General features: G+C 50.3%; 1 protein-coding gene across 2 annotated transcripts in view; it reads left to right on the forward strand.

The window, feature by feature from the left end:
- Positions 1-8,202: 8,202 nt before the first annotated feature.
- Positions 8,203-15,140, forward strand: part of EXTL3 (exostosin like glycosyltransferase 3) — a 155,053-nt gene continuing 148,115 nt past the window's right edge. The window contains exon 1 of one of the 2 annotated variants that reach the window (XM_034060573.1): positions 8,203-8,240. The gene's annotated coding sequence lies outside the window, so the exon portion shown is untranslated. The remainder of the gene's footprint in view (positions 8,241-15,140) is intronic. The other variant, XM_034060580.1, reaches the window with a different exon arrangement.

Here is a 15,140-nt window from a genome sequence, read left to right on the forward strand (position 1 = left end):
AGACAGCAGTGGGGACCAGGCAGCCCTGGCAGCACTGAGAAACCATAGTGCAGAGTGGGATTCACCCCAAGGTTCACCTTGAGCAGCAGAATGTCAAATTGAATGTGAAACTTAACTCCTGTCCCAGTGTACCACTTCCATAACTGGATCGGGAGTTGGTTTTGCCCAAGGCAGTTTTGCCTGTTGCAAAGGGCTGGCGGGTCCCTGAGCTGGGGGACTCAGTGCATGCACCAGCGCTAGAACCACTTCCAGTGCTTTCCCTTGATGCGCTCGTGATCCTGTTGTGATGCCATCCTCTTCCAAGCAGGAGAGGAAGAAGCTTTCATGTCCATGAGACCCGCAGGTAGCAGGTGCATGTGGCTGTTAGCGTGAGGTAGCGCCTGGCCATAGCTGACAACTCACCCACAGCTCTTGGTAGACTCATCCATGGTAGTCAAGTGTCGGTTTTGTATTGTTTAATTTTTAGCACTTTAACTGTGAGTGTACAACCTGATTATACTGTAGTAGGTGCACATTTTCATTTGGGACCTTTGCAAGTTTTTAATAAAATGATGGAAAAATCTGAGTCTTCCTCACCGAGTTTTCAAACCTTCTGAAGTGACTACATCCCCCTCCACAAACCCTGTTCAGAGGCAGCTGATTTAAGATTTAAATCACCACAGAATGGTTTGGATTGGAAGGGACCTTAAAGCTCATCCAGTTCCAACCCCCTGCCATGGGCAGGGACACCTTCCACCAGACAAGGCTGCTCCAAGCCCAATCTAACCTGGCCTTGAACACTGCCAGGGATGGGGCAGCCACAGCTTCTCTGGGCACCCTGTGCCAGGGCCTCAGCACCCTCACAGGGAACAACTTCTTCCTAAGAGCTCATCTCAATCTCCCCTCTGTCAGGTTAAAGCCATTCCCCCTTGTCCTGTCCCTACAGGCCCTTGTCAAAGGCCCCTCTCCAGCTTTCTTGTGGACATTAAGTTTTACTCTGGCTGGCAGTGCTCTGAATTTGAAGAAGGCCTTTCTAGAATTAATCACTCCCTAATATCTGCACTTGTGGACTCCGGGCACCCTTCCAGCAAACACAAAGCTCTCCACAGACTGCACGCTCTGGTTTGTTCTATCCTTTTCCAAGCAACACAGCACTTGAACCACCAGCATTTCATGAGCACAGACAAGGGAGCCAACAAGCGGCACCCAGGGTTGGCAGCAGCAGAATGAGGTGGGTTTGGGGGTTTGTATTGGGGCTCTTTCAATTGCCAAATCAGAGCAGAGAGCAGGAGGAATCGCTGTTATTTTCAGCAGCTCTCAGGTGGATCCGGGGTCAGTTTGGGAAGCCATGTGCTCTGAGTCTCATATAGCTGGTGCTAACATAACTGGTTTTATTAATCACAGACAAAGCTGGTTTAGGTGCTGGTTTGGGTCTCGTTAAGATAAATAAATCAGTTCAGGGATGAAATGTGAGGAGCTGCTGGCTAAGATGCAGGTGCTGCCAGGCCACACAGAGAGGTGGAACCTGCCCCTGCACAGCATCCTTGGCAGAGCTGCTCCATCCGGAAGCATCCGCTTCCCTGGGGATGTTCCAGCTGCAGCACCCAAAGAGCCCCTCAGAGCAGTGGCGGTCAGCTATGGAAAGCTCCTCCTAGGAAAAACAAAGGTAGGGCTGTGGCCAACAAGTGCTGGGGACTTAAAAAGCTGGTCAGGGATGATAAAGGCAGATGCCCATCCTGCCAGAGGGACCTGAGGGACAATATCCCTTCTCCCTCTTCCCTGAGTTTAAATGGCTGCTGTGTGGGTTTGTGAACGTGCTGGCTCCAAAGTCAAGCAGCTGAAGAAATTATCCAACCTCTTGGGGCACCTAGAAGGGTAATAAGCTAAAACCCCCAGGGTTGAGGAATCTGGGCTCATGGCATCCATCACCCTGCTTTGAGCAGGCTCCAAAGGGGTTAATGCAGGGGCAAGAGCTTGCGGAGGTGGCCTGGAGTATGCTTAGCCCTCAGGATGCACAGAAAGTACATCAAACATGGTTTCAGTGACCTGCAGGTGTGGAAGACAGGGTATTTTAGTCACTATCATGTTCCTGATGCACCTAACACCCTGTTTGTTGGTTTGGGTCCAGCTTTGTCTCTCAGCTCTGCCAACTGGAGTCCCTGTGGTTTCTTTGTTGGTTTGACAGAAGAGCATCTGGCCATGCACAAATCCTAAGGAAATCAAAATCTACAAGCAATCCTTGAGAACAAAGGACTGACACAAAATAGGTGGGAAGAGAAGGATCTTTTAGAAATGCTATTTCCTTCAGGCATTCCCACCAGCTCCGTGCTGCTCCCGTGCAGCCGGACAAAGCAGCCGACCCTATATCAGGACCGTGTGCTGGGATCCACGTTTCAGACGTGCTTGGCTACCGGTCTGACTGGTTTTCATGGTAATACTCCCAGCACATTTGATTGATATTCTGGCTTCGGTTTCAGTGCCTGTTCCCAGCACTCACATCCCACCATCACCTCCTGCTCTGTCTCTCTCCCACAAGGGCAGCTCCAAAGGCTGCCAAGGGCTCAGCACAGGGAAAGCTGTTCCTTACTCACCCATAGCTTTTTATTAAATCTTGTTTTATTAAATCTCACCTTCCACCGAGCCCCCATGTACCACATCCCATCCGCAACTCCCCCACTGGTTCATTTCAAAGAAACTGCCTTTGCCCTGTGACTGGCTTTAGCAATTCCCTGGGTGGCCGGGCAGGAGAGGGCTTAGTAGATGCCCAGTAAATTGGAGGTATCGTGATACCTGAAGTGGTGGGGAAGCTGAAGAAGGATGGATCTGCGGTGCCAAATCATAGAATCATCGTATGACAGAACGGTTTGTGTTGGAAGGGACCTTAAAGCTCATCCAGTTCCAACCCCTGCCACAGGCAGGGACACCTTCCACTAGACCAGGTTGCTCCAAGCCCCATCCAACCTGGCCTTGAACACTGCCAGGGATGGGGCAGCCACAGCTTCTCTGGGCAACCTGTGCCAGAGCCTCACCACCCTCACAGGGAAGAACTTACTCCTATCTCAGTCTCCCCTCTGTCAGGTTAAAGCCATTCCCCCTTGTCCTGTCCCCACAGGCCCTTGTCAAAAGCCCCTCTCCAGATTTCTTGTCAGCCCCTTTAGGTATTGGAAGTTTCTCTAAAGATCTCCCTGGAGCTTTCTCTTCTCCAGGCTGATGGCAAATGGTGACCAGCCTCTTCCCAAGCCCCTTTATACAATACTTCTAATATTTTAATATAATATCACTACAATGGAATGTAATATATATAATTATACAAAATAGAGTTTTAAATTATAAAATTACATAAATACAGTGTAAAAATAATCATGGCACACAGACATAGTTGCCAACATATCCATGTATCCAACACACACCATAACTGCACAGAGACCAAAGCCCCTGCAGGGACTTGTGTCCTCGAAGCTAATGCACCAAGTCCACCCTGTGCAAGGCACAGAGGCCAGATTTGGGTGCATTGATTCTGCACTTCCAGCTCCCAGGTTGGAGCTGATGTCTTGGGTTTTTTTCCTTGATCATCTTTCTCCCTGATTTCCAATTTTTTAGGGTTTGGGGGTTGGTTTCTCTGTTGTCCTTTGGAGTATGTTGGTTCAGTCAGAAAACGAGGATGGTTTCACCCTCCTCAGCTGCCAGCTTCTGCAGCAGGGGCTATGGGTGCTGGTGGGAAGAGCAGCTGATGTGTTGTTTTATTTCACATTGATCTGCACAAGCCACATGAAGATGAGGGAAATGTGGGGGTCCTATCCAGTGCCAAAACCAAGGGGATCCAGATACATTTCTGGTTCTCAGAGCTTCACATACAGACTTTATTTCTTACTGTTTGATCTTGGGATCTACAAAACATCCCTTTCTGTCATAAAAGAAGTCTGTTGGCCCAGTGCTGGTGCAGAGGTTCCTGCCTTGGGGAGAACATGCTCAAAAAAAAACCCTTAGGCCCTACATTGCAACATAACAAATCTCACCTGGAATCTGTAAGAAGCAACGAGCCCTGACAGACCTCCACCGAGCTCTCACGATGCCTTCAAAGCCCTCTGAGCTCTTCCATGGAAATGCTGCCATCAGATAAGGCTTTGTCCCTGCCAGAAGACACAGAACATCTGCTTGGCTGTGAGAAGCAGGATAAAACAGAAGCAAACCTTGCTCCTCATTTTTACTTTCCAAGGGTGAACTGGCTCCTTGTGCTGGTTCTCCCTTGCATGATGAGGTTGGGGTTCTCCCTTGCATGGAGGTCCCCAAGCCCCAAGGATATGAAGGCCTTAGGGAAGGTGGCACTGATGCACAACTTAAGAGCAATAAAATCTGGGATTAACCAAGGGTTTGGACCCCATCAAAACCAAGAAGCCATCTTAATATTGCAAATCTTTTCTTGTACTTGGTAAGTTTCTCCCTAAACGCAATTCTGAAGCATCTGATTGTCCTGCAAAGCTCAACCTGAACCTGGGACCTCAGCTTAGCAGCAGCCCCATGAAACTTACACCCAGCTCTGCTTGGGCACGGCTCATCAGACAAAGGGTTAATGTGGGCCTTTGGGTGCTTTGAGCTGTGAGCAAAATCCCTGAACCCTGCCAAACCTTGTTATGCTGGGAGCAGGGTGAAGGGACCCAGCGCTAATTGGAGTGACAGCCTCGCCTCCGGAGCTGCGATAAATCACTGCCGGCACAAGGAGGAGGTGCTGAGTGCTGCTGCCATTAACAGGTGCAGGGTCACCCCAAAACCCTGACCTCCCTGGCACTGCGTGTGAGTGACCCCTTGGCCTGTCTGCAGGGGCATTTCTGCCTCCAGCTCCAGGGAGGGATTTTGATCCCTCCAGAGCAGCTGCTGCTGGAAAAGCTGTGATTGGCAGGGCTGAAACTTCCCTGGTTTTGTGTAAAGCTCAGGGGAGCAGAGCTCTGCGGCCTCAGCAGCACCGGGGCTGACACGGAGCCATCTTCATCCCTTCCTTGAGCAGCAGTAAATCAAACTCCCAACACTGCCCCTCTGGGGCTTTGCATTAATCACATTGGTTGGATCAGGGCTGGTACAGGAGCTGGGAATGAGCTGCAGCATCCTGCAAGCTCGAGTGCTCAATCCAGCTCCCAGCTCAGGCAAGCTCCTGTTCCTGTTCTCCTCTGCTCCCACTGTAAGCAGAACTTGCCAGGAAATATTTATCCTCTCCTGTGCCCTGTTTCCCCAAGGACAAACCATCCTTAAAGGCCATTCCTGCCTCCTGGGGTGGTGGGGAACTGGGAGCCTCAAGAAGGAGCTCTTGGAACAATCTGGGTGCAGGGAGAATGCTTTGCCATGTGGGGATGGAGGGATACTCACAGGGAGTGAGATGCTCAGGAGGAGGGATAGATACTCATGGGTTTGGAAGGATCCTTAACAGTATGGAGAGATCCTCATGAGGATGGAGGAATACTTCTTGGGAGGAATGGATGTTTGTGCGATGGAAGGATGCTCACAGGGAGGGAGAAATGGATACTCTTGAGGAGTGATGTTTGTGGGGAGGAATTGGTGCTTGTAGAGATGGAGGGATGCTTGCTCGGATGGAGAGATGCTTGCAGGATGGAGAGATGCTTGCAGGGAGGGAGGGATGCTTGTGGAGATGGAGGACCTGATGTGAGGAGGACCTGATGCTCATGGCAGTGGAGAGATGCTCAAAGGGAAGGAGGGATGTTCCTAAGGAAAGAAGGATGCTTATGGGAATGAATGGACACTCATGGGGATACAGGGATGTTCACAAGGACAGATGGATGCTCCTGCTCATGGCAAGGAGAGTGGGACTCTGAGAGAGCTTGAGCTCTTGCCTGCTTAGAGTGAAGACAATGAGCCTGGGATGGCAAAGCTGTGCAGTGCTGGAAATGGCTTTGCAGGACCCAACCAGGCAGGTCACGGAAGGACGTTATGGGGAGAAGCTGCAGGACTCATCCTGCGCAGCGTCCTGGGCCACATCAGACTGTGGGGTCGCTGCTGCTCGGGGCAGCCTGGCAGGACCCAACGCGTCTTTTTTACTGCAACCCCAGGGCAGAACCCCCCCCCCCCATCGCCCTGGAAGAGGAAAACCACCGGAGAAATGTGAGGTCTCATCCCAGCAATGCTGAGCACTCACTGGGTTTGGGGAGCCCGGGGGGGAACCTTAGAGGCTGCTGGGAATCATCCCCCAAAACAGCATCCCCAGAGGCCAGCTGGGATTTTTTAATGCAATAGTGCCACCCCGTGCAAGCCCTGGGATCCTGGCTGCGGTGACATGTGGCACCGGAGGATCCAGTGGCCCTGGCTGGACCAGGGACAGGACGGGGTCCGCCGCCACGGGAGGGTGGTGGCTCTGGGGACCGGAACACCCTGGGGTGGGAGGCATGGCCGTGGGCACGGCAGCAGAGGGTAAGGATGATGGCTGCATCCCCATGGGAATCCTTTGGTCCCACAGCATTCGGGATACTGCAGATGCCAAAAATATCTCTGGTTTGTAGGGCACCCTGAAGACTGGAGGAACACGATCCATCCCGACCCATCCCAACACACCTCCCTCCATGCCCCTGTACCCGAGTGACTGTTTCAGTGTGTCACATGGCGACAAGAAGCTTTCGGGACAGGATCCCTGTGTCCCTGAGCATTTTTAGGGTCAGGTTTTGATATTTTAGCACCTACTGAGTGAGCACTCACAGCAGGGCACACATGAGCATGGCCATGCACCCTATACAGACTGTTGGGAGGGCACCTCCTATCTTATAGGGTCCATATGGGATCACCATGTCTGCCTAAGGCTGATGGAAGAATTGTTGAACACAAGGCTATTTGTGCTGTGCAAATAAATACAGAGCAGCATTTGCACGCTGCCATATAACGGGAAGGAGATGGTTTCATGGATGATCACTGGCATGATGCACACCCCAGTGAGGCTTGAGATGCAGTCACCTCCCTCTGCTCAGATCAAAACAGCTAATCCTTTGGGAATAATAGACGTAAGCCTCTTAGCCGGCCATGCTGTCAATGCCCATCACTGATGAGCCGATTAAAATCAAATGGAAAAGATTAAACTCACCCTTTCTGGGTACCCTGGGAGCTGCCCCAGTGGCAAGTGATGGAGAGGAGCCGCTCCTCCGTGGGCTCAGTGCCTTCGCTCTGCCCTGTCCGTCTGTCCGTCATGGGTCTGTCCAGATGCGGGCGCTCCGAAGCCAGGAAGAACATTGCAGCAGCTGGCCCCTTTGAAGACAGTGGATTATCCGTGTCCAAACTGCCACCTGAGGCTGGAGAAAACAGTGCCAGGAATATTGGTTATAGGGCAAATTTCCTGTAAGGGAGACTTTGGTCAGTCCCAGGGAACATCCTCAATGTTTCACTTTAAGCAGCTGTATGAAACCCACCGAAGGTGCCCATCTGAGCAGCTCGGGGAGAGGGGAGAGGGGGAAAAGCAGGGCAGGATGAGTTGGGGCTTCAACCTAGAGACTCCTGAGCCACCCTGGCCCCACATCCCCTTGCAGCACCCATGGGTGCATGCAGCATAGCTGTCGGTACATTTCTAGAGCTATACCTTAATCTATATGTATGTCTAATACATGAGCTCTCATAACAAGGGGAGCCCTCTAAATCTCATATCCTCAGCCATGAAAATCCAGTGTGCCCCAACCTCTGCTCCTTCCTCTCCAACCCACTGCATCTCACAGCACTTACTTCTCAGCGGCGTCTTAAGATGCCTTTTGGGGGAGCTTTTGAGGGGCTGCTTGGGACTGGGCAGAAATCTGGGGGCCTTGTGGGACTGGGCAGAGATTTGGGGGGTGCCTGAGAACAGGCAGAGATTTAGGGTGCTGCATGGGCACGGCAGAGATCTGGGGGGCTACATGGGACTAGGCAGTGATTTGCAGGTTGCATTAGCATGGCAGAGACAAGCAGCAGCTTCTCATAAGCCCCCGTTACTCCCCACACCCCGCTTTTGGCTGCCTGTCCCCCACATTCCTCATCGAGGGGTCGGAGCCCGTGATGGGGCTGACCCAGAGGGGTAATTTTGGGGGTGCGTATGTATTAACATAGATCTATGTACATACACACATGAGCCCTTCGAGCCCCAGGTCCTCATGATCCGCCACCAGAGGGCACCGCGCCCCCAGTTTTGGGCTCCGCTTCCCACAATGCAGCGAGCCGGGCCGGGGGCTCCGCTCCGCTCCGCACCGCTCCGCACGCCGGGCTGCGGCCGCAGGGCACCGCGGGGCACCGCGCAACCCCGCCCGCAGGTAAGCGCCGTCCCCCGCCCTCAGGGCGAGCGCGGGCACCGCGGGGGGATTACTTCATTTAATTGGATTGCATTTTATTTATTTTTATTATCTCATTTATTTCAATTTAATGTTGGCTTGTTTCGGCAGTTTTATTTTATTTGATTTTTTATTTTCATATTTCATTTCCTTTTATTTTATTCTATTTTATCTTTTTATTTTTTAATTTCATGTTTTGTTTCATTTCACTTTAACTTTTATTTAAATGATTTTTTTCTCATTATTTTACTATTTTCTTTAATTTCAATTGATTAATTTGCTTTTAATGTACTTTATAATCCCTGCCCCCAGTTCCCTCTGCCAGGGAACAGCCTTATCCCATCCAGGGTGGTTCCCACTCACCTTTTCCCCTCCCCATTCAGGCCTGGGGGATTTTGGGTGCTGGGAGGGCGGCAGCATGGGCAGTGGGGTGAGCCCTGGCTGGGCTGGTGGCTGCATTCTTGCGGGGGGGGGGGAGGTCGTCACCCAGCCCCCTAAAGTTGGGTGAAACTCCTGGCCGTGGCTCTGTGCTGTCTCCGGGATGGTGCCACATTAAATAGGCTTAATGTGGATGCAGCTGTTTAAATAGCAGGCGAGAGCTCCCTGCCCCGGGTGAAAGTTGCTTTCTAGTTTTGGAATTTGGGCTACGGGGGATGCAAGGAAAATCCGCTGCTTTGAAAGGACTTTTGTGCCACAAGGAGAAATCCCAGCCGGGAGGGAGAGCCTGGGATAGCCAGAGAGGAGGTGAATGGCCCGTGAAAGCAGAGGAATGACTTTGGCTTTTCCTCAGAGGGAGATCTTGAGAGCCCCAGCATGCCATTGCTGCTGGTTTAGTGGTACCTCTCCATCGTTTGGCTGTGGCTGCTTTAACTCCTCATCCTGGGATGTGAAGCAGGAGAGCAGAAGGGCTTGGAGAAGTCAGGATGTTCCAGTCTCACTTCCTTGCCTGGTTCCCTCTTCATGTGGTGGATCTGGAGGTGCATGGGACTCACCAGCACCCTTGACTTGTGGTTTGGGTTAGTTGCTTGGTGAAAAACCTCAGTTTTGCACAAAACCACTCAGCCAGAGCAGCATTAAAGAAATTTGTCTGTGCCAGGGAGCAAAGTTGGACACGGGCTAAAGCAAATAAACTTGTATTTCATCATGCTGGGGCTGGGTTTCTTTGTTTTCTGCCTGCTCTGGGCAGTCTGGGCTCCCTACAGCCACAAATGTTTCCACATCCAACCTTCCCCTTCAGACGTGGCTCAGTGGCCGAGTAAAAAAACTTCTGCTCCTTTCTGCAAAGCTTGCTCCCCATGGAGCCTGCTCTGTCCTCTGCCTCGGCTTTTCCTTTGGGTGTTTCTCATCTCAGTTGCTATGGGGAGGGGTTTTGCAGGGCTTCTTCTCCAGCCTCATCCACACAAAGCAGCTCAGGACCAAGGTGAGAGATGCTGCAGATGTGGGAAATCTGAGCATGGCTGGCCTGACAGTGGCCATGCATCAGCTGGGGTTGTGTGCTCTGCCGAGGGATGCGTGCCAGCTTCCTGGCTCGGGAGGTAGAGGATGCTGTACATAAGGGAAGACAGTGTTATTTTTTGTCCCTGGAAGCAGTGTTCAAAAAACCAAGGTGCTGAGATATTTCTCTGCCCATTCCCACTGCTGTAGACCTGGCTGGGTCAAGGAGGTGGAGCCCACCGGCATCCCAGTGAGTGTGGGAACTGAGGGGTGAGGTGGATTCAGAGCTAGAGGTGCTGGTACATAGCATTTATATGGGGCTGTAAATGTTAGCACAGAATCATAAAATGGTTTGTGTCAGAAGGGACCTTAAAGCTCACCCAGTTCCAACCCCTGCCACAGGCAGGGACACCTTCCACTAGACCAGGTTGCTCCAAGCCCCATCCAGCCTGGCCTTTAACACTGCCAGGGATGGGGCAGCCACAGCTTCTCTGGGCAACCTGTGCCAGGGCCTCACCTCCCTCACAGGGAGGAACTTCTCCCTATTGTCTAAATCCTCTCCTGCCTCACCTAAAATTCAGCAAAAAGCCAAATCAAAGCAACTGTCCACATTCGGCTTTATCTGCTACAAAATGTCAACCTTTTTGACAGGGTTGATTCCATCACCATCCTCCCCCCTCTCCCCTCAAAGCATGAAGACTGGTATAAAGAAGTCAAAAACATAAAGAGAAAACATCCCCTATACCAGCCACAGATGCTGAGAAATCAGAACTCTCTGAGAGAACAAAGGGTCCTGCTGGGGAAGAACCCACCTGGGTTTTTCCATTCCCTCATGTCACCTCCAGTTGTACTCCCCATGCACTGATTTATACAGAAATGTGAGTGCACGTGTGGTAAAAAACCCAAAACACTTCGGAAATATTATGACTGTTGAATGGGAACCTGCACTGTGCATAAAACTCTTCCCTCTCTCTCAGTGTAACAGCATTTTTCCTGCACTTTAGGCATTGGCACCTACATTTCATTTGCTTTCTTATCAGATGATTAAAGGAATTGGAAGTGTTCAAGGCCAGGTTGGACAGGGCTTGGAGCAACCTGGTCTAGTGGAAGGTGTCCCTGCTCGTGGCAGGGACATTGGCAGGGGTTTGGAACTGGCTGATCTTAAGGTCCTTTCCAATCCAACCCATTCTATGATTCTATGGTTTAGGCTGGAGACAGAGAAAGGAAGTGGCATATATGCTCCTCGTATCATGGTGACTTCCAGCTCTGTTTATTTTAGCAGGTATTCATTGCTGGAAACTTGCTTTTTCCAACTTTACTGCTGCCCAGAAACTTGAATCAATCATATCCAGCAAAAATTAATGAAGGTGAGGGAACCTCTGCTTCCATGTCACCAATGCTGATTTTTATGGCAGCTGAGATTTGATCACTGGGGATCCCAAAAAGGATTTTGTTGTTGGGTGATCTGGAATCGAAGGCTCTTGGTTGCTTCCTTCATTTTGTCTCTTTCTCTGCTCTTCCTTGGGATGGAGAAAAAGATTTCCAGTCCTGTGTCAGTTTTTGGCTTGGTTATATCTATGGTCATTCTCTGGTGGGTCCTGGGAGCAGCTGGCTGGAAATCACAGCATCATGGAATTGTTTAGGTTGGAAAAAACCCTTAACATCTGCAATGTCTTTTAAATCCCTCCAGGGATGGTAACCCCACCACTTCCCTGGGGGGGGCCTCTTCCAGTGCTTGACAACCCTTTCAGTGAAGAAATTTTTCCTGACATCTTATCTAAATCTCCCCTTGCACAACTTGAAGCTGTTTCCTCTTGTCCTGTCACTTGTCACATGGGAGAAGAGCTTGCTACAACCTCCTTGCTACACCTTGCTACAAAACCTCCTTTCAGGTAGCTGTAGAGAGTGATAAGGTCTCCCCTGAGGCTAAACGACCTCAGTTCCCTCAGCTGCTCCTCAAAGGATTTGTGCTCCAGACCTTTCACCAGCTTCACTGCTCTTCACTAAGCACAAAATCCATCACCTCTATCTCATATCAAACAGAAGGTTTTATGATGTATGACAACTTGTAAGAGGACCAGGACAGGGTTGCGGTGTCCTTTCAAATGCTAGAGGAGAGGTGGCCACTGGTGGCTATTGCATGGGGTGAATGCAGCTGCTGACTGCTCCCACCCAGGGATGGCTCTTTTAGGATGTGCCATTAAGAAATGGAAATCAAAATGATTTCTCTCCCATACCCTGGCTTTTACCAGAGAGGAGGTCCTGGGACATTCAGTTATGACTGGGGCAGAAGGAGATGGTGGCATCTTGCCCAGCTGCTCTCTGGGCTGCATGCCTCTTCCTTGCTCTTCCCATATTCCTTTGGAAAAAAAACAAGAGTTTACCATGGAACATGGCCTGGGGATGCTTTTTCTTCTAAATGGGTCTGAACCTGCCCAGTTCTGCTGCAAAGTCTTTGGCTGCTTGCATGGGCCATTCTTTTAAAATAAAGGCACTTAAAATCTCTCCTTTCTCTCCAAAAAATAGCACTGGTGTGTGGGACTCTCACTTGGTTATGTTCTGATGGGTAGAGGATGGCTGGCTTTCTTCTTATTCGTTAATAAAGCAATGTTTATGATAGGAAATTAATAGGAAATCCTCAAATTAATTAATTCAATTAATAGGAAGTGCTAGTCCTGCCCTTCCTTAGGGCTGTTGAGGGGTGATCTCCATGTGAGCCTTGGCTAGAGGTTTGAGCCTTCAGAGCCTGGGGCAGTCCAGACATGAGAACAGAGGGGCTCACTGGGGAAGCGGGAACCCCAGTTTGGGAATCTCAGTTTCACACAGTGATCATTTGCTCACAGCCAAACTGCTGGTGCAGCGAGGTGCACATCCAGCTCCCAGCAGGAGCTGGCAGCAAAGCAGTGCCTGCTTTTGGTCTGATCTGGCTGGGAGGTTGAAGCATGTCCCGGTGCCAAATGAGGAGAAGCTCCTTATTTCTGCAAAGACAGCAGGAGGAGGAATCACTTCCAGCAATGTAAAGGGACAAAAATGTGGCAAAAGGGGTGATGAAAAAGCACAAGATGGCTGCAGGTTGCTCAGGGCCCCTGTGAATCTTGACCCGTCTCTAGCACAGCCTTAGGAACAACCTGATTCACCTTCAGAGTATGCTACAGATAGCTTTGGACTTACACTCCTGCCTCATGGTGGGAATTCCTTCAGTGAAACTCCCCTGGTTCAACTTGAGCCATCTGCCAGCGCTGCCTCTGGTAAAGTGGCTGCAGAGGGTAAAGAAACCACCTGGGAATCTCTGTTTCTTGGACTGGCTTTGCTAGCTTGAAATCAAACCTGTCCCCGTGAGCTGGGGCAGGGGAGGTCATGCACTGGGTTGCAGGGCAGACATAAACACTGTTATTCAGCAACGTGGGAGGGTAAAGTAATGAAATAATCAGAAAGCTATTAAAAAGCATTCCGAAGCAAAGGTGGTGGGCGCTAACTGCTGCTGCGCCTTCACAGCGCTCTCTACACAGCTGTGTGCTACAGGTTTGCATAAACTCCCTGCAGGGATCATGTTTTGCTACAGTCCTGTCAAACCTTTTGCAGATGTTGTATAAAAATGGCTTAAGGAAAAAGATGTTCCTGCATGTCGTGAGTGCCACTGGCCTCGTGCTCTGCAGTCCTGTCCTGGACTTTCACCAAGTCTTGGCTGTGGCATCACTTTGCAAAGCAGAGTGCATGGCTTCATGGCACACAGACACTGTTCCCTGAGCCTGGGGATTTGCTGGAGAATTACTAACGCTGGTAAAAGGGTGAGGAAATGTCAGTGCGTCTCTATTTGAAAAGTGAGTCTGAGGAGGGATCCCATGGGGACACACGTGCCAGCCTCAATCAGAGGGTCTGGCCACATATGCCAGCAGTGGGACTGGGGCCAATACTTTGCATTTCCATCACTTTCAGCATATTTTCTTTTACTTAACTGGCATTGTAGAAGATTCCTTACAGTTTAAAATGAGAAAATGCTGAAAAAACAAAGCCCAAGCAATTCTTTCTCTCTCAGCTTTCATTTCACCCTTCACCCTTCTTCCTAGCTGTAATTTCTGCTGGGGCTTCTGGCTTCCTAGAGAAAGGGTAAAAACAGAAAAAAAGAAAAGAAAGCAGGGGTTTTAATAATAGATCAAAAATGAGATTAAGCAGTAAGTCAGCCCTCCCCTACATTCTACTTTCCCAAAAAGCAACCAAATTGCAAATCACCTTGAAAAAGGGGAGTGAAAACAGTGAAGATCAAACCTGATGTTAAGTATAGATGAGGTGTTTATATTTTATTTAATGACTGTATAGTGCCATATAGAAAAGCTGAATTTCTGTATTTGATTAATAAACCAGTAGAGATGAACTGGAATGGGGAAAATCCAGCAACTGTTGAGCTGGGAAAGTGAATGCAATTGGCACCATTAGCAGACATTGGCAGGGTTTGCTGCTTGGTACACCTGAAGGTACATGCACACTCAGAGATGTCAGTGGTGGCTATAGTTGGAGGTGGTTCCCAAAACCCTGGAGGCTTAATGAGATGTTGTTTGTTGTCCATCTCTGATGATTCTTTGACTCAGTTTTGACAACATTTGGTGGAGTGGTGGGGTCTCAGACGGAAGAGAATCCAACAGGATTTGTGCAAGATGTGTGGGTGCTGGCAGAATTGGGGTGATGGAGGGAAAAGGTGATTACAGGGATGTGTTATTAGTCACCAGCCAAGCTGCACCAGGAAGAACCTTTCAGCATGCCTCAGCCTGGGTGAGCGTTCAGCCAAGACTTGTGCTTGATGAGACATGACTTCCCTGGAAAGGAGGCCTAACCCTGGCACTGGGCATTGAGGCCATAAACCCCAGGTCTGTTCTTGTTTGCTGTAAATCCTCTGGCTCCTTTGGGTCTTGGTTTTGGTAGGGCTGTTGCTGCAGGCGAGGTGGATGAGCGGGAGCTGACACCTGGCATGGCCTGGGCTGCCTCACCAGCTGGTGGGCTTGCCTCCTCCTGGCTCACCCCAAAGGTCTCCAGAGTATGGACATCATGTATATCAGCTACATGTGCACAAGGAGGCCGGGTTGGGAGGATGTACAAGGCTCAAGCTCCTCTTGCTTTTTGCACAGTGTCTCCACCAGAGACAGGACAGCAATGAAGACATTTAGTCTGACCCACCCTGTGGTCCTGTTTGCACCGTTGATGAATAAAATAGGGATATGAGGTATAGCCAGTCCTCTTCAGTATTGTCTTTGTCCAACATGAGATATCCCAAACTGGGTCATGCCATGGGTATGAAGACCCACACATGCAGCTGCAGATTTGTATTCTTGCTAAATGGCCCACTTCTGGGTGCAGAAAGTGTCACAGTCCCTCTGGCTCTGTGACCACAGCAGGGAAGAGGCTGAGGAGCTACATCCATTGCAGCTGTGGGTGGGTGGTAAAGGCATGGCAGGA

Source organism: Melopsittacus undulatus, chromosome 3, assembly GCF_012275295.1.
Source record: "Melopsittacus undulatus isolate bMelUnd1 chromosome 3, bMelUnd1.mat.Z, whole genome shotgun sequence".
Classification (NCBI taxonomy): domain Eukaryota; kingdom Metazoa; phylum Chordata; class Aves; order Psittaciformes; family Psittaculidae; genus Melopsittacus; species Melopsittacus undulatus.